Source organism: Atractosteus spatula, unplaced genomic scaffold (genome assembly GCF_055471065.1).
Source record: "Atractosteus spatula isolate fAtrSpa1 unplaced genomic scaffold, fAtrSpa1.hap1 Scaffold_41, whole genome shotgun sequence".
Classification (NCBI taxonomy): Eukaryota; Metazoa; Chordata; class Actinopteri; order Semionotiformes; family Lepisosteidae; genus Atractosteus; species Atractosteus spatula.
In genome coordinates this window covers 22,732-48,048 of record NW_028296870.1, presented here as the reverse complement: position 1 = coordinate 48,048, position 25,317 = coordinate 22,732, and the positions used below count along the sequence as shown (strand labels likewise).

The following is a 25,317-nucleotide window of genomic DNA, read 5'->3' as shown; positions in this document are numbered from 1 at the left end:
TGAGAGATTGGCTCACTGTCTCTTCTTTTGGGCTGGGACAGGAGATCACACACTGTATTATTATTACTGACAGAGAGGTTCACTGTCTCTTCCTCAGGCTAGGACAGGAGGTCACACACTGTATTATTATTATTGAGAGACAGGTTCACTGTCTGTTCCTCAGGCTAGTACAGGTGATCACGCACTGTATTATTATTATTGAGATATAGGCTCACTGTCTGTTCCTCTTGCTGGGACTGGAGATCACACTCTGTTCTATTATTATTGAGAGACATGCTCACTGTTTGCTCCTCAGACTGGGACAGGACATTCCACACAAGGTTATTATTATTGAGAGACAGGTTCACTGTCTGTTCCTCAGGCTAAGACAGGAGATCACACACTGTATTATTATTATTGAGAGTCAGGCTCACTGTTCCTCAGGCTTGGACAGGAGATGACACACTATTATTATTATTGAGAGACAGGCTCGCTGTTTCTCAGGCTGGGACAGGAGGTCACACACTATATTATTATTATTGAGAGACATGCTCACTGTTTGTTCCTAAGACTGGGACAGGACATTCCACACAAGGTTATTATTATTGAGAGACAGGTTCACTGTCTGTTCCTCAGGCTAAGACAGGAGATCACACTGTATTATTATTATTAAGAGACAAGCTCACTGTTCCTCAGGCTGGGACAGGAGATGACACACTGTATTATTATTATTGAGAAACAGGCTCGCTGTTCCTGAGGCTGGGACAGGAAGTCACACACTGTATTATTATTATTATTGAGAGACAGGTTCACTGTCTGTTCCTCAGGCTGGGACAGGAGACCATACTGTATTATTATTATTGAGAGACAAGCTCACTGTTCCTCAGGCTGGGACAGTAGATCACACTGTATTATTATGACTGAGAGTCTGGCTCACTGTTCCCCAGGCTGGGACAGGAGGTCACACACTGTATTATTATGATTGAGAGACAGGCTCACTGTCTGTTCCTCAGGCTGGAACAGGAGATGACACACTGTATTATTATTATTGAGAGACAGGCTCACTGTCTGATCCTCAGGCTGGGACAGGAAGTCACACACTGGATTATTATTATTGAGAGACAGGTTTACTGTCTGTATTCCAGGCATGGACAGGAGATCACACTGTATTATTATTATTGAGAGACAAGCTCACTGTTCCTCAGGCTGAGTCAGTAGATCACACTGTATTATTATGACTGAGAGTCTGGCTCAGTGTTCACCAGGCTGGGAGAGGAGGTCACACACTGTATTATTATTATTGAGAGACAGGCTCACTGTCTGTTCCTCAGGCTGGGATAGGAGGTCACACACTGTATTATTATAATTGAGAGACAGGCTCAATGTCTGTTCCTCTGGCTGGGACTGGAGATCACACACTATTCTATTATTATTGAGAGACATGCTCATTGTTTGTTCCTCAGACTGGGACAGGACATTCCACACTAGGTTATTATTATTGAGAGACAGGATCACTGTCTGTTCCTCAGGACTGGAGATCACACACTGGATTATTGTTATTGAGAGACAGGTTTACTGTTCTTCAGGCTGGGGCAGGAGATCACACTGTATTATTATTATTGAGAGACAAGCTCACTGTTCCTCTGGCTGGGACAGGAAGTATCACACTGGATTATTATTATTGAGAGACAGGCTCACTGTACCTGAGGCTGGGACATGAGATCACACTGTATTATTATTATTGAGAGTCTGGCACACAGTTCCCCAGGCTGGGACAGGAGGTCACACACTGTATTATTATTATTGTGAGATAGGCACACTGTCTGTTTCTCAGGCTGGGACAGGAGGTCACACACTATATTATTATTATTGAGAGACAGGCTCACTGTCTGTTCCTCAGGCTGGGACAGGAGATCACACACTGTATTATTATTATCGAGAGACCTGCTCTTTCCTGATTGTTCCTTAGGCTGGGACAGCAGATCATAATCTGCTTTATTATTACTCAGAGACTGGCTCACTCCTGTCTGTTCCTCAGGCTGGGACAGGATATCACACACTGTATTATTATTATTGAGAGACGGGCTGACTGTCTGTTCCTCAGGCTGGGACAGTGGATCACACACTATATTATTATTACTGAGAGACAGGCTCACTTTCAATTCCCTAGACTGGGACAGAAGATCACACACTGTATTATTACTGAGAGACAGGTTCACTGTCTGTTCCTTATGATGGGACAGGAGATCACGTTCTGTATTATTATTATTGAGAGACAGGCTCACTGTCTGTTCCTCAGACTGGGACAGGAGATCACACAGTTTATTAATATTATTGTTGAGAGACATGCTCACTGTCTCTTCCTCAGGCTGGGACAGGAGGCCACACACTGTATTATTATCATTATTGAGAGACAGGTTCACTGTCTGTTCCTCAGGCTGGGACAGGAGATCACACACTGTATTATTATTATTGAGAGACAGGCTCACTGTTCCTCAGGCTGGGACAGGAGATCACACTGTATTATTATTATTATTGAGAGACTAGCTCACTGTTCCTCAGGCTGGGACAGGAGATCACACTGTATTATTATTATTGACAGATAAACTCACTGTTCCTCAGGCTGGGACAGTAGATCACATTGTATTATTATCATTGAGAGTCTAGTTCTCTGTTCCCCAAACTGGAACAGGAGGTCACACACTGTATTATTATTATTGAGAGACAGGCTCACTGTTCCTCAGGCTGGGACAGGAGATCACACTGTATTATTATTATTGAGAGTCTAGTTCACTGTTCCCTAAGCTGGGACAGGAGGTCACACACTGTATTATTATTATTGAGAAACAGGCTCACTGTGTGTTCCTCAAGCTGGGACAGTAGATCACACTGTATTATAATTATTGAGTGGCTGACTCACAGTTTCCCAGGCTGGGATAGGAGATCACACACTGTATTATTAGTATTATTGAGAGACAGGCTCGCTGTCTGCTCCTCAGGCTGGGACAGGAGATCACACACTGTTGTAGTGTGCTCTCACAAAGCACCAGTTCTGTAGGGGTTTGGGCATTTACTGGGACAATTATTAATTGTGGCAGTAAATCACAAAATTGATTATTTTAATGGTCTTAGAATCTAACCATGCGATATAACTCAAACAACGCACACACAGGTACTAATACACGAGGATGCATTTATTATTATATAGAATATGCATGTAAAACTAACAGATCTTATCGTAAGGGTTATCAGAATACAAAAGATATAAATTCATTCAGTTACAAAAAGTTACACATATCAAGAGGACAAAAGTTCGGTATATCATTCATTTAGACCGTATCGTAATTGAACTTGTTTACAACTTCTACATTAGATACTCAAAACAAGTACATAACCTTTGGAATTAAATTGATATCAACTGATTGGGATAACATTTGAATTCTCGAGCACTAATGCTGTGAAGTTGAATACTAACTGCCGGGGGACCCCTTTTCCCACTGTTTCCGTAGTGTAGCGGCTATCACGTTCGCTTAACACGCGAAAGGTCCCCGGTTCGAGACCGGGCGGAAACAGCCTCTTGTTGCACGCTCCTGTACTTCACAGAGGTCTTGAGCGACCGGTCATTTGTTCCCAATGTATTTCCGGTGCCTTCATGCACTCTTGTACCAAACGCACGTTCCTTCTGTACGCGGAGCCGATCATTTGCAATTGGGCTGTGCCGACAGACCAGGACGAGCTCTGTCGGCTCAAAAGCAGCGCAGGACCTGCAAGAACAACAGAAAGATTAGCATCCAGTGAGCCCAAGATCTCATCAAGAATCGGCTCCAGCAACAGGGCTGGGCGCATTGTTCCATTCTCCGACCACTCTCGGTGTAAACAAGTCCCTCCTGGTCTCTGCTTGAAATGCACTTTCCTGCGTTTGCTTTGGTGTAACTGGCTTCCCCTGCATGGGCGAATGTGAAGAAGATCCTTAGTAAGTCATTGAAGAAAACCGAGAAGAGGTCGGAGTGGCCTCTGTCGTTCATCAACGATCCAGTCAGGCAGTACTCCTCTGTAAAGCGCCGTTCGTTCACATCGATTGGCTTTTTTTTGCCTTCATTCGCGCAAGTACTAAAAGCAGACGCCCCTATTCTGCCGTGACCCGGATTCGAACCGGGGTTGTTGCGGCCACAACGCAAAGTACTGACCACTATACGATCACGGCGAGTTACCGATACACACATGGTAGGGCGGAAAAGGCTGTGCTCTCTTCGTGTGACCTAATTCGGAAAAGTCCTGACGTTGCATTTCAACTGAGCCCCAGTATACATCGACCCTTCGACACTCTGAGTGACAACTCTCTTGCGTGTTTTCTCATATTTATGTAGTTTGCTTGCATGATGCCCGGAACAGCGGGGTTGTGTGCTCCCATATGGTCTAGCGGTTAGGATTCCTGGTTTTCACCCAGGCGGCCCGGGTTTGACTCCCGGTATGGGAACGTGTCAGTTTTGCCTCCTGCTTTCCAAAAGATCAGCACCGTGTACGAAGGAGCCGCATTAAAACCACTCGAACGTGCAAAACGCGCGAGAAGAGGGGGCGCTTGTTTCCAACCGAAGACGTCTCGCGTGTGAGACGAGCTGATCATCGCTGCAGGAGGTGGGAGGGTTACTCTGGTAGACAGGGCTGACCTTCGGCAATAGGATTTATACTCTCCAAGATGATATTTGCACTTTCTGGAGAGGCGATTTTCTCCACTTCAGTAGCCCGATTTCGTCGATTGCGTGGAGAGGGCTGTAGAATGTGGCGCCGCTTTTCCTGCTCCGTCCATGACAGGCGTGCTGGTCTCTGGAGAGAGAGCACGGTCCATCAGCGCACTCCAATAAAGGCACTGGAAGCAGCTGAATCGCATTGGCGAAGCTCAGCACTGGGCCGCTGGGAAGAGTTTGCTACCGTTTCCGTAGTGTAGTGGTTATGACGTTTGCCTCACACGCGAAAAGTCCCTGGTTCGAAACTGGGCGGAAACAGACCGGCTTCTTTTGTCGCCACGCACAAAAGGGGATTGGGGATTCGCCTAGCGCTGTGATCGCACAGACCCACTCACCTCTTAGTGTGGCGGGATCTGCACAGTGCATGTCGCAGCGCATCCTGCTTTCACTCCAATGCGCGTCCTGATGTACCCCAGTCTCCCGCGTGACAGGTGGGGATAATCACCACTATACTAACGAGGAAGACATCGCTCTCTCCGACCCCCGGCATCGTGTCCCGACCCACCGTGCTGGAAGCCGACGCGTGCTGTGATTTCTTTACGGAGCAGAAATGACAACCGAGGAGCCGAGAGATCATTTCAGCATTTCGCGTCTGAACAGAAAAAACAAACGACCAACTCGGAATGACTTGCCTTTGACGCTTATCAAAGCGTTCTTTGTGCATCGAACAGAACCACTCACCTCTTAGTGTGGCGGGATCTGCACAGTGCATGTCGCAGCGCTTCCTGCTTTCACTTCAATGTGCTTTCTGATGTCGAGTCGTGTGCCGTGCGGAGGCTCTGAAAGCGAGAGCAATGAAAAGGTGCACGACGCTGTGAAAGAAAACAGAGAAGTGAAAGGCAGTCCTTTCTCTAAGGAGGTAAAAGAAAAGCTTTCTACTCCCCGTCGGAGAACCGAACCCCGGTCTCCCGCGTGACAGGCGGGGATACTTGCCACTATACTAACGAGGAAGACGTCACACCCTTCGATCCCCGGCATCGTGTCCCGACCCAGCGTGCTGGAAGGCGACGCGTGCTGTGATTTCTTTACGGAGCAGAAATGACAACCGAGGAGCCGAGAGATCATTGCAGCATTTCGCGTCTGAACGGAAAACACAAACGACCAACTCGGAATGACTTGCTTTTGACGCTTTTCAAAGCGTTCTTTGTGCACGACGACTGCGCCGCCTAGCAGATACAAATGGGTTGTACAACTCTGAACTAGCAAATGGAAGAGGGCTAAGCCCCCTCTCTTTTAGCCCAGGTTCGATCTGTCTCCCAGAATCACCAGGGCGCACGCACACACACACACCCGTGCCGTTGAAGTGCTCTGCTTCATTTCTAAGGGCAACTCAACATTCACTCCTACCCCGAGAACAGAAAAGACAGCGTCCGCAGCAACAACAGCTCAGGTCTCTGCACAGGAACTAAGCTGCCCCCATCTCCTCTGCTCTGCGGCTCCTGCGGAGTGGAGTCCTGCCTGGAGCCGTGTTTGCAGGCGGCGGCTCCCCGCGCTCTGTCTGTGCGTCGTGTCCAAGAGCTCCTGGGAGGAAGAGAGAGCCCTCCCACTCGGGGGCTTTTCCACGGTCTGTGTGAGGAGGGGCGGGTGTGTCCAGTAGCTTATCGAGCGGAAGCCTGGGGCGGCGGAGAGCTGTGATCGTGCAGACCTTGAGGTGTCACCTCTTTGTCTGCTTTCCCGCCCCCCCTCCGCCCAAGCTCTGCTCCAGAGTAGCCCGGCAACCCCTCACACCTGCACGTGTCACAACCTAAGGTGTGGTCATGAGACACCCATGGGGTGCTGTTCTGTTCTTGCTAATTGTTTCCTGCCCGTCGCAGGCAGGAGTCCATGCGAGGAAGATGCGCTGGACAGAGCTCAGAGGGCGCAGCTGGGTGGCTTTCCTTCTGAGTGACGTTCCTGCAACACTCTCCCGCTCCTCTTGGTGCGCTCATGCCGCTGGAGCAGGTGGCTGTGGGCTCTGTGCACTGCCGAAATAGCTCAGTTGGGAGAGCGTTAGACTGAAGATCTAAAGGTCCCTGGTTCGATCCCGGGTTTCGGCATTTTGTTTCATCGCGCCCTTTGTTCCTCTTTCCAGCGCCCCCTGCCTAAAGTGACGCTTCCCTTTCTCAGCCCGAAACGCAAGCGAGACACCAGCAGCGGTCCCTGCAGGTTTCCGTAGTGTAGCGGCTATCACGTTCGCCTAACACGCGAAAGGTCCCCGGTCCGAGACCGGGCGGAAACAGCCTCTTGTTGCACGCTCCTGTACTTCACAGAGGTCTTGAGCGACCGGTCATTTGTTCCCGATGTATTTCCGGTGCCTTCATGCACTCTTGTACCAAACGCACGTTCCTTCTGTACGCGGAGCCGATCATTTGCAATTGGGCTGTGCCGACAGACCAGGACGAGCTCTGTCGGCTCAAAAGCAGCGCAGGACCTGCAAGAACAACAGAAAGATTAGCATCCAGTGAGCCCAAGATCTCATCAAGAATCGGCTCCAGCAACAGGGCTGGGCGCATTGTTCCATTCTCCGACCACTCTCGGTGTAAACAAGTCCCTCCTGGTCTCTGCTTGAAATGCACTTTCCTGCGTTTGCTTTGGTGTAACTGGCTTCCCCTGCATGGGCGAATGTGAAGAAGATCCTTAGTAAGTCGTTGAAGAAAACCGAGAAGAGGTCGGAGTGGCCTCTGTCGTTCATCAACGATCCAGTCAGGCAGTACTCCTCTGTAAAGCGCCGTTCGTTCACATCGATTGGCTTTTTTTTGCCTTCATTCGCGCAAGTAGTAAAAGCAGACGCCCCTATTCTGCCGTGACCCGGATTCGAACCGGGGTTGTTGCGGCCACAACGCAAAGTACTGACCACTATACGATCACGGCGAGTTACCGATACACACATGGTAGGGCGGAAAAGGCTGTGCTCTCTTCGTGTGACCTAATTCGGAAAAGTCCTGACGTTGCATTTCAACTGAGCCCCAGTATACATCGACCCTTCGACACTCTGAGTGACAACTCTCTTGCGTGTTTTCTCATATTTATGTAGTTTGCTTGCATGATGCCCGGAACAGCGGGGTTGTGTGCTCCCATATGGTCTAGCGGTTAGGATTCCTGGTTTTCACCCAGGCGGCCCGGGTTTGACTCCCGGTATGGGAACGTGTCAGTTTTGCCTCCTGCTTTCCAAAAGATCAGCACCGTGTACGAAGGAGCCGCATTAAAACCACTCGAACGTGCAAAACGCGCGAGAAGAGGGGGCGCTTGTTTCCAACCGAAGACTTCTCGCGTGTGAGACGAGCTGATCATCGCTGCAGGAGGTGGGAGGGTTACTCTGGTAGACAGGGCTGACCTTCGGCAATAGGATTTATACTCTCCAAGATGATATTTGCACTTTCTGGAGAGGCGATTTTCTCCACTTCAGTAGCCCGATTTCGTCGATTGCGTGGAGAGGGCTGTAGAATGTGGCGCCGCTTTTCCTGCTCCGTCCATGACAGGCGTGCTGGTCTCTGGAGAGAGAGCACGGTCCATCAGCGCACTCCAATAAAGGCACTGGAAGCAGCTGAATCGCATTGGCGAAGCTCAGCACTGGGCCGCTGGGAAGGGTTTGCTACCGTTTCCGTAGTGTAGTGGTTATGACGTTTGCCTCACACGCGAAAAGTCCCTGGTTCGAAACTGGGCGGAAACAGACCGGCTTCTTTTGTCGCCACGCACAAAAGGGGATTGGGGATTCGCCTAGCGCTGTGATCGCACAGACCCACTCACCTCTTAGTGTGGCGGGATCTGCACAGTGCATGTCGCAGCGCATCCTGCTTTCACTCCAATGCGCGTCCTGATGTACCCCAGTCTCCCGCGTGACAGGTGGGGATAATCACCACTATACTAACGAGGAAGACATCGCTCTCTCCGACCCCCGGCATCGTGTCCCGACCCACCGTGCTGGAAGCCGACGCGTGCTGTGATTTCTTTACGGAGCAGAAATGACAACCGAGGAGCCGAGAGATCATTTCAGCATTTCGCGTCTGAACAGAAAACTCAAACGACCAACTCGGAATGACTTGCCTTTGACGCTTATCAAAGCGTTCTTTGTGCATCGAACAGACCCACTCACCTCTTAGTGTGGCGGGATCTGCACAGTGCATGTCGCAGCGCTTCCTGCTTTCACTTCAATGTGCTTTCTGATGTCGAGTCGTGTGCCGTGCGGAGGCTCTGAAAGCGAGAGCAATGAAAAGGTGCACGACGCTGTGAAAGAAAACAGAGAAGTGAAAGGCAGTCCTTTCTCTAAGGAGGTAAAAGAAAAGCTTGCTTTCTACTCCCCGTCAGGGAATCGAACCCCGGTCTCCCGCGTGACAGGCGGGGATACTTGCCACTATACTAACGAGGAAGACATCACACCCTTCGATCCCCGGCATCGTGTCCCGACCCAGCGTGCTGGAAGGCGACGCGTGCTGTGATTCCTTTACGGAGCAGAAATGACAACCGAGGAGCCGAGAGATCATTTCAGCATTTCGCGTCTGAACGGAAAACACAAACGACCAACTCGGAATGACTTGCCTTTGACGCTTTTCAAAGCGTTCTTTGTGCACGACGACTGCGCCGCCTAGCAGATACAAATGGGTTGTACAACTCTGAACTAGCAAATGGAAGAGGGCTAAGCCCCCTCTCTTTTAGCCCAGGTTCGATCTGTCTCCCAGAATCACCAGGGCGCACGCACACACACACACCCGTGCCGTTGAAGTGCTCTGCTTCATTTCTAAGGGCAACTCAACATTCACTCCTACCCCGAGAACAGAAAAGACAGCGTCCGCAGCAACAACAGCTCAGGTCTCTGCACAGGAACTAAGCTGCCCCCATCTCCTCTGCTCTGCGGCTCCTGCGGAGTGGAGTCCTGCCTGGAGCCGTGTTTGCAGGCGGCGGCTCCCCGCGCTCTGTCTGTGCGTCGTGTCCAAGAGCTCCTGGGAGGAAGAGAGAGCCCTCCCACTCGGGGGCTTTTCCACGGTCTGTGTGAGGAGGGGCGGGTGTGTCCAGTAGCTTATCGAGCGGAAGCCTGGGGCGGCGGAGAGCTGTGATCGTGCAGACCTTGAGGTGTCACCTCTTTGTCTGCTTTCCCGCCCCCCCTCCGCCCAAGCTCTGCTCCAGAGTAGCCCGGCAACCCCTCACACCTGCACGTGTCACAACCTAAGGTGTGGTCATGAGACACCCATGGGGTGCTGTTCTGTTCTTGCTAATTGTTTCCTGCCCGTCGCAGGCAGGAGTCCATGCGAGGAAGATGCGCTGGACAGAGCTCAGAGGGCGCAGCTGGGTGGCTTTCCTTCTGAGTGACGTTCCTGCAACACTCTCCCGCTCCTCTTGGTGCGCTCATGCCGCTGGAGCAGGTGGCTGTGGGCTCTGTGCACTGCCGAAATAGCTCAGTTGGGAGAGCGTTAGACTGAAGATCTAAAGGTCCCTGGTTCGATCCCGGGTTTCGGCATTTTGTTTCATCGCGCCCTTTGTTCCTCTTTCCAGCGCCCCCTGCCTAAAGTGACGCTTCCCATTCTCAGCCCGAAACGCAAGCGAGACACCAGCAGCGGTCCCTGCAGGTTTCCGTAGTGTAGCGGCTATCACGTTCGCCTAACACGCGAAAGGTCCCCGGTCCGAGACCGGGCGGAAACAGCCTCTTGTTGCACGCTCCTGTACTTCACAGAGGTCTTGAGCGACCGGTCATTTGTTCCCAATGTATTTCCGGTGCCTTCATGCACTCTTGTACCAAACGCACGTTCCTTCTGTACGCGGAGCCGATCATTTGCAATTGGGCTGTGCCGACAGACCAGGACGAGCTCTGTCGGCTCAAAAGCAGCGCAGGACCTGCAAGAACAACAGAAAGATTAGCATCCAGTGAGCCCAAGATCTCATCAAGAATCGGCTCCAGCAACAGGGCTGGGCGCATTGTTCCATTCTCCGACCACTCTCGGTGTAAACAAGTCCCTCCTGGTCTCTGCTTGAAATGCACTTTCCTGCGTTTGCTTTGGTGTAACTGGCTTCCCCTGCATGGGCGAATGTGAAGAAGATCCTTAGTAAGTCATTGAAGAAAACCGAGAAGAGGTCGGAGTGGCCTCTGTCGTTCATCAACGATCCAGTCAGGCAGTACTCCTCTGTAAAGCGCCGTTCGTTCACATCGATTGGCTTTTTTTTGCCTTCATTCGCGCAAGTACTAAAAGCAGACACCCCTATTCTGCCGTGACCCGGATTCGAACCGGGGTTGTTGCGGCCACAACGCAAAGTACTGACCACTATACGATCACGGCGAGTTACCGATACACACATGGTAGGGCGGAAAAGGCTGTGCTCTCTTCGTGTGACCTAATTCGGAAAAGTCCTGACGTTGCATTTCAACTGAGCCCCAGTATACATCGACCCTTCGACACTCTGAGTGACAACTCTCTTGCGTGTTTTCTCATATTTATGTAGTTTGCTTGCATGATGCCCGGAACAGCGGGGTTGTGTGCTCCCATATGGTCTAGCGGTTAGGATTCCTGGTTTTCACCCAGGCGGCCCGGGTTTGACTCCCGGTATGGGAACGTGTCAGTTTTGCCTCCTGCTTTCCAAAAGATCAGCACCGTGTACGAAGGAGCCGCATTAAAACCACTCGAACGTGCAAAACGCGCGAGAAGAGGGGGCGCTTGTTTCCAACCGAAGACTTCTCGCGTGTGAGACGAGCTGATCATCGCTGCAGGAGGTGGGAGGGTTACTCTGGTAGACAGGGCTGACCTTCGGCAATAGGATTTATACTCTCCAAGATGATATTTGCACTTTCTGGAGAGGCGATTTTCTCCACTTCAGTAGCCCGATTTCGTCGATTGCGTGGAGAGGGCTGTAGAATGTGGCGCCGCTTTTCCTGCTCCGTCCATGACAGGCGTGCTGGTCTCTGGAGAGAGAGCACGGTCCATCAGCGCACTCCAATAAAGGCACTGGAAGCAGCTGAATCGCATTGGCGAAGCTCAGCACTGGGCCGCTGGGAAGGGTTTGCTACCGTTTCCGTAGTGTAGTGGTTATCACGTTTGCCTCACACGCGAAAAGTCCCTGGTTCGAAACTGGGCGGAAACAGACCGGCTTCTTTTGTCGCCACGCACAAAAGGGGATTGGGGATTCGCCTAGCGCTGTGATCGCACAGACCCACTCACCTCTAAGTGTGGCGGGATCTGCACAGTGCATGTCGCAGCGCATCCTGCTTTCACTCCAATGCGCGTCCTGATGTACCCCAGTCTCCCGCGTGACAGGTGGGGATAATCACCACTATACTAACGAGGAAGACATCGCTCTCTCCGACCCCCGGCATCGTGTCCCGACCCACCGTGCTGGAAGCCGACGCGTGCTGTGATTTCTTTACGGAGCAGAAATGACAACCGAGGAGCCGAGAGATCATTTCAGCATTTCGCGTCTGAACAGAAAACACAAACGACCAACTCGGAATGACTTGCCTTTGACGCTTATCAAAGCGTTCTTTGTGCATCGAACAGACCCACTCACCTCTTAGTGTGGCGGGATCTGCACAGTGCATGTCGCAGCGCTTCCTGCTTTCACTTCAATGTGCTTTCTGATGTCGAGTCGTGTGCCGTGCGGAGGCTCTGAAAGCGAGAGCAATGAAAAGGTGCACGACGCTGTGAAAGAAAACAGAAAAGTGAAAGGCAGTCCTTTCTCTAAGGAGGTAAAAGAAAAGCTTTCTACTCCCCGTCGGGGAATCGAACCCCGGTCTCCCGCGTGACAGGCGGGGATACTTGCCACTATACTAACGAGGAAGACATCACACCCTTCGACCCCCGGCATCGTGTCCCGACCCACCGTGCTGGAAGCCGACGCGTGCTGTGATTTCTTTACGGAGCAGAAATGACAACCGAGGAGCCGAGAGATCATTTCAGCATTTCGCGTCTGAACAGAAAACACAAACGACCAACTCGGAATGACTTGCCTTTGACGCTTATCAAAGCGTTCTTTGTGCATCGAACAGACCCACTCACCTCTTAGTGTGGCTGGATCTGCACAGTGCATGTCGCAGCGCTTCCTGCTTTCACTTCAATGTGCTTTCTGATGTCGAGTCGTGTGCCGTGCGGAGGCTCTGAAAGCGAGAGCAATGAAAAGGTGCACGACGCTGTGAAAGAAAACAGAGAAGTGAAAGGCAGTCCTTTCTCTAAGGAGGTAAAAGAAAAGCTTGCTTTCTACTCCCCGTCAGGGAATCGAACCCCGGTCTCCCGCGTGACAGGCGGGGATACTTGCCACTATACTAACGAGGAAGACATCACACCCTTCGATCCCCGGCATCGTGTCCTGACCCAGCGTGCTGGAAGGCGACGCGTGCTGTGATTCCTTTACGGAGCAGAAATGACAACCGAGGAGCCGAGAGATCATTTCAGCATTTCGCGTCTGAACGGAAAACACAAACGACCAACTCGGAATGACTTGCTTTTGACGCTTTTCAAAGCGTTCTTTGTGCACGACGACTGCGCCGCCTAGCAGATACAAATGGGTTGTACAACTCTGAACTAGCAAATGGAAGAGGGCTAAGCCCCCTCTCTTTTAGCCCAGGTTCGATCTGTCTCCCAGAATCACCAGGGCGCACGCACACACACACACCCGTGCCGTTGAAGTGCTCTGCTTCATTTCTAAGGGCAACTCAACATTCACTCCTACCCCGAGAACAGAAAAGACAGCGTCCGCAGCAACAACAGCTCAGGTCTCTGCACAGGAACTAAGCTGCCCCCATCTCCTCTGCTCTGCGGCTCCTGCGGAGTGGAGTCCTGCCTGGAGCCGTGTTTGCAGGCGGCGGCTCCCCGCGCTCTGTCTGTGCGTCGTGTCCAAGAGCTCCTGGGAGGAAGAGAGAGCCCTCCCACTCGGGGGCTTTTCCACGGTCTGTGTGAGGAGGGGCGGGTGTGTCCAGTAGCTTATCGAGCGGAAGCCTGGGGCGGCGGAGAGCTGTGATCGTGCAGACCTTGAGGTGTCACCTCTTTGTCTGCTTTCCTGCCCCCCCTCCGCCCAAGCTCTGCTCCAGAGTAGCCCGGCAACCCCTCACACCTGCACGTGTCACAACCTAAGGTGTGGTCATGAGACACCCATGGGGTGCTGTTCTGTTCTTGCTAATTGTTTCCTGCCCGTCGCAGGCAGGAGTCCATGCGAGGAAGATGCGCTGGACAGAGCTCAGAGGGCGCAGCTGGGTGGCTTTCCTTCTGAGTGACGTTCCTGCAACACTCTCCCGCTCCTCTTGGTGCGCTCATGCCGCTGGAGCAGGTGGCTGTGGGCTCTGTGCACTGCCGAAATAGCTCAGTTGGGAGAGCGTTAGACTGAAGATCTAAAGGTCCCTGGTTCGATCCCGGGTTTCGGCATTTTGTTTCATCGCGCCCTTTGTTCCTCTTTCCAGCGCCCCCTGCCTAAAGTGACGCTTCCCATTCTCAGCCCGAAACGCAAGCGAGACACCAGCAGCGGTCCCTGCAGGTTTCCGTAGTGTAGCGGCTATCACGTTCGCCTAACACGCGAAAGGTCCCCGGTCCGAGACCGGGCGGAAACAGCCTCTTGTTGCACGCTCCTGTACTTCACAGAGGTCTTGAGCGACCGGTCATTTGTTCCCAATGTATTTCCGGTGCCTTCATGCACTCTTGTACCAAACGCACGTTCCTTCTGTACGCGGAGCCGATCATTTGCAATTGGGCTGTGCCGACAGACCAGGACGAGCTCTGTCGGCTCAAAAGCAGCGCAGGACCTGCAAGAACAACAGAAAGATTAGCATCCAGTGAGCCCAAGATCTCATCAAGAATCGGCTCCAGCAACAGGGCTGGGCGCATTGTTCCATTCTCCGACCACTCTCGGTGTAAACAAGTCCCTCCTGGTCTCTGCTTGAAATGCACTTTCCTGCGTTTGCTTTGGTGTAACTGGCTTCCCCTGCATGGGCGAATGTGAAGAAGATCCTTAGTAAGTCATTGAAGAAAACCGAGAAGAGGTCGGAGTGGCCTCTGTCGTTCATCAACGATCCAGTCAGGCAGTACTCCTCTGTAAAGCGCCGTTCGTTCACATCGATTGGCTTTTTTTTGCCTTCATTCGCGCAAGTACTAAAAGCAGACGCCCCTATTCTGCCGTGACCCGGATTCGAACCGGGGTTGTTGCGGCCACAACGCAAAGTACTGACCACTATACGATCACGGCGAGTTACCGATACACACATGGTAGGGCGGAAAAGGCTGTGCTCTCTTCGTGTGACCTAATTCGGAAAAGTCCTGACGTTGCATTTCAACTGAGCCCCAGTATACATCGACCCTTCGACACTCTGAGTGACAACTCTCTTGCGTGTTTTCTCATATTTATGTAGTTTGCTTGCATGATGCCCGGAACAGCGGGGTTGTGTGCTCCCATATGGTCTAGCGGTTAGGATTCCTGGTTTTCACCCAGGCGGCCCGGGTTTGACTCCCGGTATGGGAACGTGTCAGTTTTGCCTCCTGCTTTCCAAAAGATCAGCACCGTGTACGAAGGAGCCGCATTAAAACCACTCGAACGTGCAAAACGCGCGAGAAGAGGGGGCGCTTGTTTCCAACCGAAGACTTCTCGCGTGTGAGACGAGCTGATCATCGCTGCAGGAGGTGGGAGGGTTACTCTGGTAGACAGGGCTGACCTTCGGCAATAGGATTTATACTCTCCAAGATGATATTTGCACTTTCTGGAGAGGCGATTTTCTCCACTTCAGTAGCCCGATTTCGTCGATTGCGTGGAGAGGGCTGTAGAATGTGGCGCCGCTTTTCCTGCTCCGTCCATGACAGGCGTGCTGGTCTCTGGAGAGAGAGCACGGTCCATCAGCGCACTCCAATAAAGGCACTGGAAGCAGCTGAATCGCATTGGCGAAGCTCAGCACTGGGCCGCTGGGAAGGGTTTGCTACCGTTTCCGTAGTGTAGTGGTTATCACGTTTGCCTCACACGCGAAAAGTCCCTGGTTCGAAACTGGGCGGAAACAGACCGGCTTCTTTTGTCGCCACGCACAAAAGGGGATTGGGGATTCGCCTAGCGCTGTGATCGCACAGACCCACTCACCTCTAAGTGTGGCGGGATCTGCACAGTGCATGTCGCAGCGCATCCTGCTTTCACTCCAATGCGCGTCCTGATGTACCCCAGTCTCCCGCGTGACAGGTGGGGATAATCACCACTATACTAACGAGGAAGACATCGCTCTCTCCGACCCCCGGCATCGTGTCCCGACCCACCGTGCTGGAAGCCGACGCGTGCTGTGATTTCTTTACGGAGCAGAAATGACAACCGAGGAGCCGAGAGATCATTTCAGCATTTCGCGTCTGAACAGAAAACACAAACGACCAACTCGGAATGACTTGCCTTTGACGCTTATCAAAGCGTTCTTTGTGCATCGAACAGACCCACTCACCTCTTAGTGTGGCGGGATCTGCACAGTGCATGTCGCAGCGCTTCCTGCTTTCACTTCAATGTGCTTTCTGATGTCGAGTCGTGTGCCGTGCGGAGGCTCTGAAAGCGAGAGCAATGAAAAGGTGCACGACGCTGTGAAAGAAAACAGAAAAGTGAAAGGCAGTCCTTTCTCTAAGGAGGTAAAAGAAAAGCTTTCTACTCCCCGTCGGGGAATCGAACCCCGGTCTCCCGCGTGACAGGCGGGGATACTTGCCACTATACTAACGAGGAAGACATCACACCCTTCGACCCCCGGCATCGTGTCCCGACCCACCGTGCTGGAAGCCGACGCGTGCTGTGATTTCTTTACGGAGCAGAAATGACAACCGAGGAGCCGAGAGATCATTTCAGCATTTCGCGTCTGAACAGAAAACACAAACGACCAACTCGGAATGACTTGCCTTTGACGCTTATCAAAGCGTTCTTTGTGCATCGAACAGACCCACTCACCTCTTAGTGTGGCTGGATCTGCACAGTGCATGTCGCAGCGCTTCCTGCTTTCACTTCAATGTGCTTTCTGATGTCGAGTCGTGTGCCGTGTGGAGGCTCTGAAAGCGAGAGCAATGAAAAGGTGCACGACGCTGTGAAAGAAAACAGAGAAGTGAAAGGCAGTCCTTTCTCTAAGGAGGTAAAAGAAAAGCTTTCTACTCCCCGTCGGGGAACCGAACCCCGGTCTCCCGCGTGACAGGCGGGGATATTTGCCACTATACTAACGAGGAAGACGTCACACCCTTCGATCCCCGGCATCGTGTCCCGACCCAGCGTGCTGGAAGGCGACGCGTGCTGTGATTTCTTTACGGAGCAGAAATGACAACCGAGGAGCCGAGAGATCATTTCAGCATTTCGCGTCTGAACGGAAAACACAAACGACCAACTCGGAATGACTTGCTTTTGACGCTTTTCAAAGCGTTCTTTGTGCACGACGACTGCGCCGCCTAGCAGATACAAATGGGTTGTACAACTCTGAACTAGCAAATGGAAGAGGGCTAAGCCCCCTCTCTTTTAGCCCAGGTTCGATCTGTCTCCCAGAATCACCAGGGCGCACGCACACACACACACCCGTGCCGTTGAAGTGCTCTGCTTCATTTCTAAGGGCAACTCAACATTCACTCCTACCCCGAGAACAGAAAAGACAGCGTCCGCAGCAACAACAGCTCAGGTCTCTGCACAGGAACTAAGCTGCCCCCATCTCCTCTGCTCTGCGGCTCCTGCGGAGTGGAGTCCTGCCTGGAGCCGTGTTTGCAGGCGGCGGCTCCCCGCGCTCTGTCTGTGCGTCGTGTCCAAGAGCTCCTGGGAGGAAGAGAGAGCCCTCCCACTCGGGGGCTTTTCCACGGTCTGTGTGAGGAGGGGCGGGTGTGTCCAGTAGCTTATCGAGCGGAAGCCTGGGGCGGCGGAGAGCTGTGATCGTGCAGACCTTGAGGTGTCACCTCTTTGTCTGCTCACCCGCCCCCCTCCGCCCAAGCTCTGCTCCAGAGTAGCCCGGCAACCCCTCACACCTGCACGTGTCACAACCTAAGGTGTGGTCATGAGACACCCATGGGGTGCTGTTCTGTTCTTGCTAATTGTTTCCTGCCCGTCGCAGGCAGGAGTCCATGCGAGGAAGATGCGCTGGACAGAGCTCAGAGGGCGCAGCTGGGTGGCTTTCCTTCTGAGTGACGTTCCTGCAACACTCTCCCGCTCCTCTTGGTGCGCTCATGCCGCTGGAGCAGGTGGCTGTGGGCTCTGTGCACTGCCGAAATAGCTCAGTTGGGAGAGCGTTAGACTGAAGATCTAAAGGTCCCTGGTTCGATCCCGGGTTTCGGCATTTTGTTTCATCGCGCCCTTTGTTCCTCTCTCCAGCGCCCCCTGCCTAAAGTGACGCTTCCCATTCTCAGCCTGAAACGCAAGCGAGACACCAGCAGCGGTCCCTGCAGGTTTCCGTAGTGTAGCGGCTATCACGTTCGCCTAACACGCGAAAGGTCCCCGGTTCGAGACCGGGCGGAAACAGCCTCTTGTTGCACGCTCCTGTACTTCACAGAGGTCTTGAGCGACCGGTCATTTGTTCCCAATGTATTTCCGGTGCCTTCATGCACTCTTGTACCAAACGCACGTTCCTTCTGTACGCGGAGCCGATCATTTGCAATTGGGCTGTGCCGACAGACCAGGACGAGCTCTGTCGGCTCAAAAGCAGCGCAGGACCTGCAAGAACAACAGAAAGATTAGCATCCAGTGAGCCCAAGATCTCATCAAGAATCGGCTCCAGCAACAGGGCTGGGCGCATTGTTCCATTCTCCGACCACTCTCGGTGTAAACAAGTCCCTCCTGGTCTCTGCTTGAAATGCACTTTCCTGCGTTTGCTTTGGTGTAACTGGCTTCCCCTGCATGGGCGAATGTGAAGAAGATCCTTAGTAAGTCGTTGAAGAAAACCGAGAAGAGGTCGGAGTGGCCTCTGTCGTTCATCAACGATCCAGTCAGGCAGTACTCCTCTGTAAAGCGCCGTTCGTTCACATCCATTGGCTTTTTTTTGCCTTCATTCGCGCAAGTAGTAAAAGCAGACGCCCCTATTCTGCCGTGACCCGGATTCGAACCGGGGTTGTTGCGGCCACAACGCAAAGTACTGACCACTATACGATCACGGCGAGTTACCGATACCCACGTGGTAGGGCGGAAAAGGCTGTGCTCTCTTCGTGTGACCTAATTCGGAAAAGTCCTGACGTTGCATTTCAACTGAGCCCCAGTATACATCGACCCTTCGACACTCTGAGTGACAACTCTCTTGCGTGTTTTCTCATATTTATGTAGTTTGCTTGCATGATGCCCGGAACAGCGGGGTTGTGTGCTCCCATATGGTCTAGCGGTTAGGATTCCTGGTTTTCACCCAGGCGGCCCGGGTTTGACTCCCGGCATGGGAACGTGTCAGTTTTGCCTCCTGCTTTCCAAAAGATCAGCACCGTGTACGAAGGAGCCGCATTAAAACCACTCGAACGTGCAAAACGCGCGAGAAGAGGGGGCGCTTGTTTCCAACCGAAGACTTCTCGCGTGTGAGACGAGCTGATCATCGCTGCAGGAGGTGGGAGGGTTACTCTGGTAGACAGGGCTGACCTTCGGCAATAGGATTTATACTCTCCAAGATGATATTTGCACTTTCTGGAGAGGCAATTTTCTCCACTTCAGTAGCCCGATTTCGTCGATTGCGTGGAAAGGGCTGTAGAATGTGGCGCCGCCTTTCCTGCTCCGTCCATGACAGGCGTGCTGGTCTCTGGAGAGAAAGCACGGTCCATCAGCGCACTTTAATAAAGGCACTGGAAGCAGCTGAGTCGCATTGGCGAAACTCAGCGCTGGGCCGCTGGGAAGGGTTGGCCACCGTTTCCGTAGTGTAGTGGTTATCACGTTTGCCTCACACGCGAAAAGTCCCTGGTTCGAAACTGGGCGGAAACAGACCGGCATCTTTTGTCGCCACGCACAAAAGGGGATTGGGGATTCGCCTAGCGCTGTGATCGCACAGACCCACTCACCTCTTAGTGTGGCGGGATCTGCACAGTGCATGTCGCAGCGCATCCTGCTTTCACTCCAATGCGCGTCCTGATGTACCCCAGTCTCCCGCGTGACAGGTGGGGATAATCACCACTATACTAACGAGGAAGACATCGCTCTCTCCGACCCCCGGCATCGTGTCCCGACCCACCGTGCTGGAAGCCGACGCGTGCTGTGATTTCTTTACGGAGCAGAAATGACAACCGAGGAGCCGAGAGATCATTTCAGCATTTCGCGTCTGAACAGAAAACACAAACGACCAACTCGGAATGACTTGCCTTTGACGCTTATCAAAGCGTTCTTTGTGCATCGAACAGACCCACTCACCTCTTAGTGTGGCGGGATCTGCACAGTGCATGTCGCAGCGCTTCCTGTTTTCACTTCAATGTGCTTCCTGATGTCGAGTCGTGTGCCGTGCGGAGGCTCTGAAAGCGAGAGCAATGAAAAGGTGCACGACGCTGTGAAAGAAAACAGAGAAGTGAAAGGCAGTCCTTTCTCTAAGGAGGTAAAAGAAAAGCTACTCCCCGGTGGGGAATCAAACCCCAATCTCCCGCGTGACAGGCGGGGATACTTGCCACTATACTAATGTAGAATTTGGGCATTTAAGGGGACAATTATTAATTGTAGCCGTAAATCACGAAATGGATTCTTTTAATGGCCTTAGAATCCAACCATGCGATATAACTCAAACAACACACACACACACACACACACACAGGTACTAATACACGAGGATACATTTATTAATACATAAAATATGCATGTAAACCTAACAGATCTTATCGTGACGGTTTTCAGAATACAAAAGATATATATTCATTCAGTTACAAAGAGTTACATATATCAAGAGGACATAAGTTCAGTATATCATTCATTTAGACCGTTTCGTAATTGAACTTGGTTACAACTTCTACATTAGATACTCAAAACAAGTACATAACTCTTAGGAATAAAATTGATATCAACTGGTTGGGATAACAATTGAATTCTCAAGCTGTAATGCATTGAAGTTGAATACTCATCCAATCTCTGGGGATTCAGATCTCCTGCGGGCTCTTTGGCTCCGTGCCAGGCTGTGCTGTGCTGCAGATGCTCACTGACCGGCTAGTTAGTGTTGGCTTTAACTAGCAAAGTTTGTGCACAGGAGAAAAGATGACTGTGGGTCCCAGCAAGTCAGGAAGAGGACCGGTTCATTCCTGATGAAGCGCTAGTTCTGAATAGTGATTCAGCTGTCCACAGTTCCGACCTGTTCACAAGGCTTGCTGCTGGTGCTTACCTCAGGTGGATCCTCTGGTTACTCTCTGGCAACCTCCGCTCTAGACTCTTAGAACAAAGGAAAGTTCTGGCACTCGGACACACTGGTCGTTCCGTGGTTGTCCAGGCTGACTCTTAGGATGGTCAGGAGGCGCGCTGCGAGAATGTCCTGCCCTTGGGAGCCTTTGGCTCCTGGGCCGTCCTGCCCTGGAATTCTCCTTTGAATTCCCTTTAGAAAAGTCCAGGAAATAGTCTCTCAGGCCCTCTGTGTTGCCTGTTTTTACCTGGAGGAACTTCAGCTCGTTCATTGGCTGAAAGTTCCATGGGCATCAGAGTCCCACGTAGGTTACTCGGCCCTACCAGTCCCTGATTGGTTGTTGAAGGTGAGATGTGAGTCACTTACTCCTGACACTTAGGAATGCAGTCCAGATGTCCATCTGGCACACCCTAGAAAGATAGGCGCCAATGGATGACCATTGATCATGATAGCCAGGCTTAGCTAAGTGCATCCCCATTTGGGAGCTGTCCCTTATCAAAAGAAAACATCTTTAAATCAGCCTGCATGAATAGTTTCTCTGTGGCTGCACCACAGAGATGAACAGAGAGATGGGGCCTCATTTGAAAAAGCACAGCAACACTTAATTCTGTCTTATTAACAACCATTGCCGCTACAAGTGAAAGGCTGAAGTGAAATAGAGCGGGGACGAAGGCAGTGAAGAGAGAGAACGTGGGAAGAAGAGAAAAACGCAAGGGAAAAAAAGCAGCGTCGTAAAAGAGGTGACGGAGCTGTCCTCTCTAATAGAAGGGTGCCAGTGAGCCCTGCTGTCCCTTATGGCCACACCCCCTTGAGCACGCCTGATCTCGTTTGATTGCGGAAGATAAGCAGGGACGGGCCTGGTTAGTACTTGGATGGGAGACCGCCTGGGAGTACTAGGTGTTATAAGCTTTTAAGCGCAGGAGGCGCCCTATCCCCGCTCGCTCGCTCATTCCCCTGTTCACACGTGCAGTGCGGCTTTTCTGTCTGTTTATTTGTCAGCTTTGGCGAGACACGGGTGCTTGTGTATTAGCGTGAGCCTTTTTTATTCTGATCATGAACAGTTTTACAAGTCCGCAAAGGATCGAGGAAAGGTTTATCGCCAGCTGAAAAGAGACACAGCGCTTCGGCTGTGGAGACTTGTTCGGTTGGCGTTCGGGGAGTCGCCTTTTTCAGAATTGTATTGAGATCATTTTCCACAGAGCTCAGATGTCAAAGCACAGCAGCAGCTCTCCACAGCGATCCTCTATAGCGCCCTTTCTCCCGCAGCTCTGTCCTCATTGGAAGGAAGCAAGAGTGAAAGGCTGAAGTGAAATAGAGCGGGGACGAAGGCAGTGAAGAGAGAGAACGTGGGAAGAAGAGAAAAACGCAAGGGAAAAAAAGCAGCGTCGTAAAAGATGTGGCGGAGCTGTCCTCTCTATAAGAAGGGTGCCAGTGAGCCCTGCTCTCGCTTACGGCCACACCCCCTTGAGCACGCCTGATCTTGTCTGATTTTGGATGCTAAACAGGGATGGGCCTGGTTAGTACTTGGATGGGAGACCGCCTGGGAATACCAGGTGCTGTAAGCTTTTAAGCGCAGGAGGCGCCCTATCCCCACTCGCTCGCTCATTCCCCTGTTCACACGTGCAGTGCGGCTTTTCCGTCTGTTTATTTGTCAGCTTTGGCGAGACATGGGTGCTTGTGTAATAGCGTGAGCGTTTTTTATTCTGATCATGAACAGTTTTACAAGTCCGCAAAGGATCGAGGAAAGGTTTATCGCCAGCCATTTATTCTTATCATGAACCTTATATACTGTATCTCTACATCCCATAACCTTTAACGGCAGGTGCCTGAGTGTGGACATGTTGTGATGTAATATTTATTTTAAAAGTAAACATTTTAGTAAAGTCTGTTATATTGTTAAAATCTATAAGCGTCTATAATCTATAAGATCAATTTTTGCTCGTGCTTATAAGTTATCGCTGCTAAATGTGTCTTATTCAATTATTTTAACACTTTTATGACCTATCCACTAAAATATAAAGACCCGCCCTACAATGCTCTTCTCAAAAGATAAAATAAGTTTTACATTTTTTGATTCAATGTAATTTCTTTTCTAGAGAAACACACATCATTTGAGGCTTGGGTTGCATGTTAATATTTTTAAGGTTTAAAGACTTTACGTTCACGGTACGTGGAAAATCATTTCAAACTTTTGAAAAGTTGTTGAGAATTTGTCATTGAAATAAGCTTACATATTTTAATTCAACGTGATTACTTTTCACTCTCGATAAAACACGTGTGATTTTGGGGCGGGGGGATATGGTGGGGCGTTCTAAAACATCACAACCATTTGAAAAATGTCTTGAGCATGGTTACAAATTTGGAGTTTATGCTTAAATTAGCCGACTTGCCAGTTTTGAAGTGTGACACCTGAGCTGTGAGGCCCCGATATTGACTGCTGCGAAGATGGCTTCTTTGAGTAGTGAATCATCGGATTCCTCTGCTATGCAAACTGAAGAAGTAGGTTGCTAAAATATTTTTTCTGATCGTGGAATTGTTGTTTCAATCTGCGTTTAGCGTATTTCGTTTTCAACACTTTGTCTTCTTTTTAGCAAAAGCTGACTCAGCACTCAGTGGTGTGTGACAGTGGCTGTCATGTGAACTCTGATGGCGATTCAGGTGTTGGGGGTCCGTCAACGACTGATGAAGAGTTGCTACAAATGGTAAATATTAAACCACAGCAAGTTCGAAGCAAACAAAGAACTCTAACACAAAAGAGGCATTACAATTTAAATATTTTAGGTAAAAAGCATGCCTATTTATTTTGTTAAGCCTTCCTTTTCTTTTTTCCTTTAATAGAATAACGAAGAGGTCGATGCATCAATCTTCAAACTACCATCAAGCTTGAATGTTTCGTGTCTGTTCATGTGTGTTCGCCAAAATGTGATTAATGATAATGTTCAACCTAGTTTAGCTAACGATGGCTCTAATGAGCCCGATGCTATGGATCAGATTGTAAAGTGGGTGGTATGTTGCACCTTCAACCATTGTTTAAAGGGGGTTGTGGTTGATGAATGCGCGGCCTGTTTGATTAATCATCCAGGTCAACGGGGTCACACATGCCTGGTTGTCGGGTGCGCGGATGGGTACTGTGGTGTCTCCGGGGGAAAGTTTATGTAAATGAAAGTAGTACTCACACCACACTTTTCTTTCCTGAGTTTTGTGGCGTTTCTTCCTCCAACTATCTTCCAAATACAGTCCGTAATCCGTTCCCTTAATCCTGATCCGATCCGAGTTCCAAAAGTCCGTAATAAAGCCAATCCGCGATGTATCTTTATCCAGTGTCCGTAATCCAAAAACCATAAACCTTTTCTCCTTTCAGTAGTCCGTTATTCTTTAGCCCGATCTTTAACATACACCTCTTTCCTCTCTTTTCCTCCAAACCGCATTCACCTTATCGGCTTCCGCCCTGTTCACTGCCTCCGGGGCACTTATATTTCGGTTCCTGATGCGGCTCAGCTGTGTCTCATTGTTTCTCAGGGTAGACCCTTTCCATTTACCGGTCAGCTGATTCTTTTTGGCAGCCATTTTGCTAAGGTCCATATCTAGTATTTTAAGTAGGTCATTCCGAAAATACCTGTTATGAATGACCCTTCCCCTGGTCATGTTACAGTACAAAGATGTGTTGTTTGCCGCATTAGAAATTTATAAGTGTCTCAGTTTAGCCCGAATTTTATCGGCTGTTCTGTACATCGCCAGTGGCCTGGGTGCCTATACTTTTACAGATGATACTGAGCAGATTATAAAGCACTTGCTGAGAAAAATAATTGACGACCGCTCGCCATATGAGAATGTACGCTCCTTACTTGTAAAGGTAGATGGAAAAATACTACACGTGACTTTTGGTGCGTTGCAAAACTTATTTTATACTTATTTTTACAGAAAAGAAAAAAGATCTATGTAAAACCAGGGCTGTGAAATACTCGCAATGTGAATAGAGCTTTCACTCTGTTTTACAGACACAGGTGTGCCATTGTGAGAAGAACGAAAAATTTCGAATGTATACGTAAGAATTCTTACAAAAAGTGCTTTACACTCTTCTTTCTGCAAAGCTTGAAATGAAAATCAATTAACTGAATGCTAATGTCCTTGAATTTGTTAAAGAGATAGATGTGCATGTAAAGAACATGAGTGAAATTACTGCGATTCTGATGTTTTCAGATCAGAAACTGAAGCCTGGCGGATTCAGCGGTGTGTATTCCAAAATACAACGTATTTTACATAGAACCTGTGGTAACACCGTCCCTCTGATCACTCAGGCTAATTTATTTGCTCTGTTAGGGTCGCCCAGTTCGGTGTTCATGGCTATAAAAAATGGCAAGAGAAAGGGCGTTATGAATGCTTTTTCAGATGCTGCTGAGT

At 50.5% G+C, this 25,317-nt stretch overlaps 7 non-coding genes and 2 pseudogenes across 7 annotated transcripts; 7 read left to right on the top strand and 2 right to left on the bottom strand.

The window, feature by feature from the left end:
* The first annotated feature begins 6,687 nt into the window (after positions 1–6,687).
* Positions 6,688–6,760, top strand: trnaf-gaa (transfer RNA phenylalanine (anticodon GAA)). Its single transcript has one exon. It is a non-coding gene; the product is annotated as a tRNA-Phe (tRNA).
* A 3,322-nt stretch (positions 6,761–10,082) lies between these two features.
* trnaf-gaa (transfer RNA phenylalanine (anticodon GAA)) lies at positions 10,083–10,155 on the top strand. The gene has a single exon. It is a non-coding gene; the product is annotated as a tRNA-Phe (tRNA).
* A 2,233-nt stretch (positions 10,156–12,388) lies between these two features.
* trnad-guc (transfer RNA aspartic acid (anticodon GUC)) lies at positions 12,389–12,460 on the bottom strand. Its single transcript has one exon. It is a non-coding gene; the product is annotated as a tRNA-Asp (tRNA).
* A 1,505-nt stretch (positions 12,461–13,965) lies between these two features.
* On the top strand, positions 13,966–14,038 carry trnaf-gaa (transfer RNA phenylalanine (anticodon GAA)). Its single transcript has one exon. It is a non-coding gene; the product is annotated as a tRNA-Phe (tRNA).
* Positions 14,039–16,271: 2,233 nt separating this feature from the next.
* Positions 16,272–16,343, bottom strand: trnad-guc (transfer RNA aspartic acid (anticodon GUC)). The gene has a single exon. It is a non-coding gene; the product is annotated as a tRNA-Asp (tRNA).
* Positions 16,344–17,843: 1,500 nt separating this feature from the next.
* Positions 17,844–17,916, top strand: trnaf-gaa (transfer RNA phenylalanine (anticodon GAA)). The gene has a single exon. It is a non-coding gene; the product is annotated as a tRNA-Phe (tRNA).
* A 109-nt stretch (positions 17,917–18,025) lies between these two features.
* trnav-aac (transfer RNA valine (anticodon AAC)) lies at positions 18,026–18,098 on the top strand. Its single transcript has one exon. It is a non-coding gene; the product is annotated as a tRNA-Val (tRNA).
* A 3,608-nt stretch (positions 18,099–21,706) lies between these two features.
* On the top strand, positions 21,707–21,825 carry LOC148807105 (5S ribosomal RNA; annotated as a pseudogene).
* A 537-nt stretch (positions 21,826–22,362) lies between these two features.
* On the top strand, positions 22,363–22,481 carry LOC148807104 (5S ribosomal RNA; annotated as a pseudogene).
* The last annotated feature ends 2,836 nt before the right edge of the window (positions 22,482–25,317 follow it).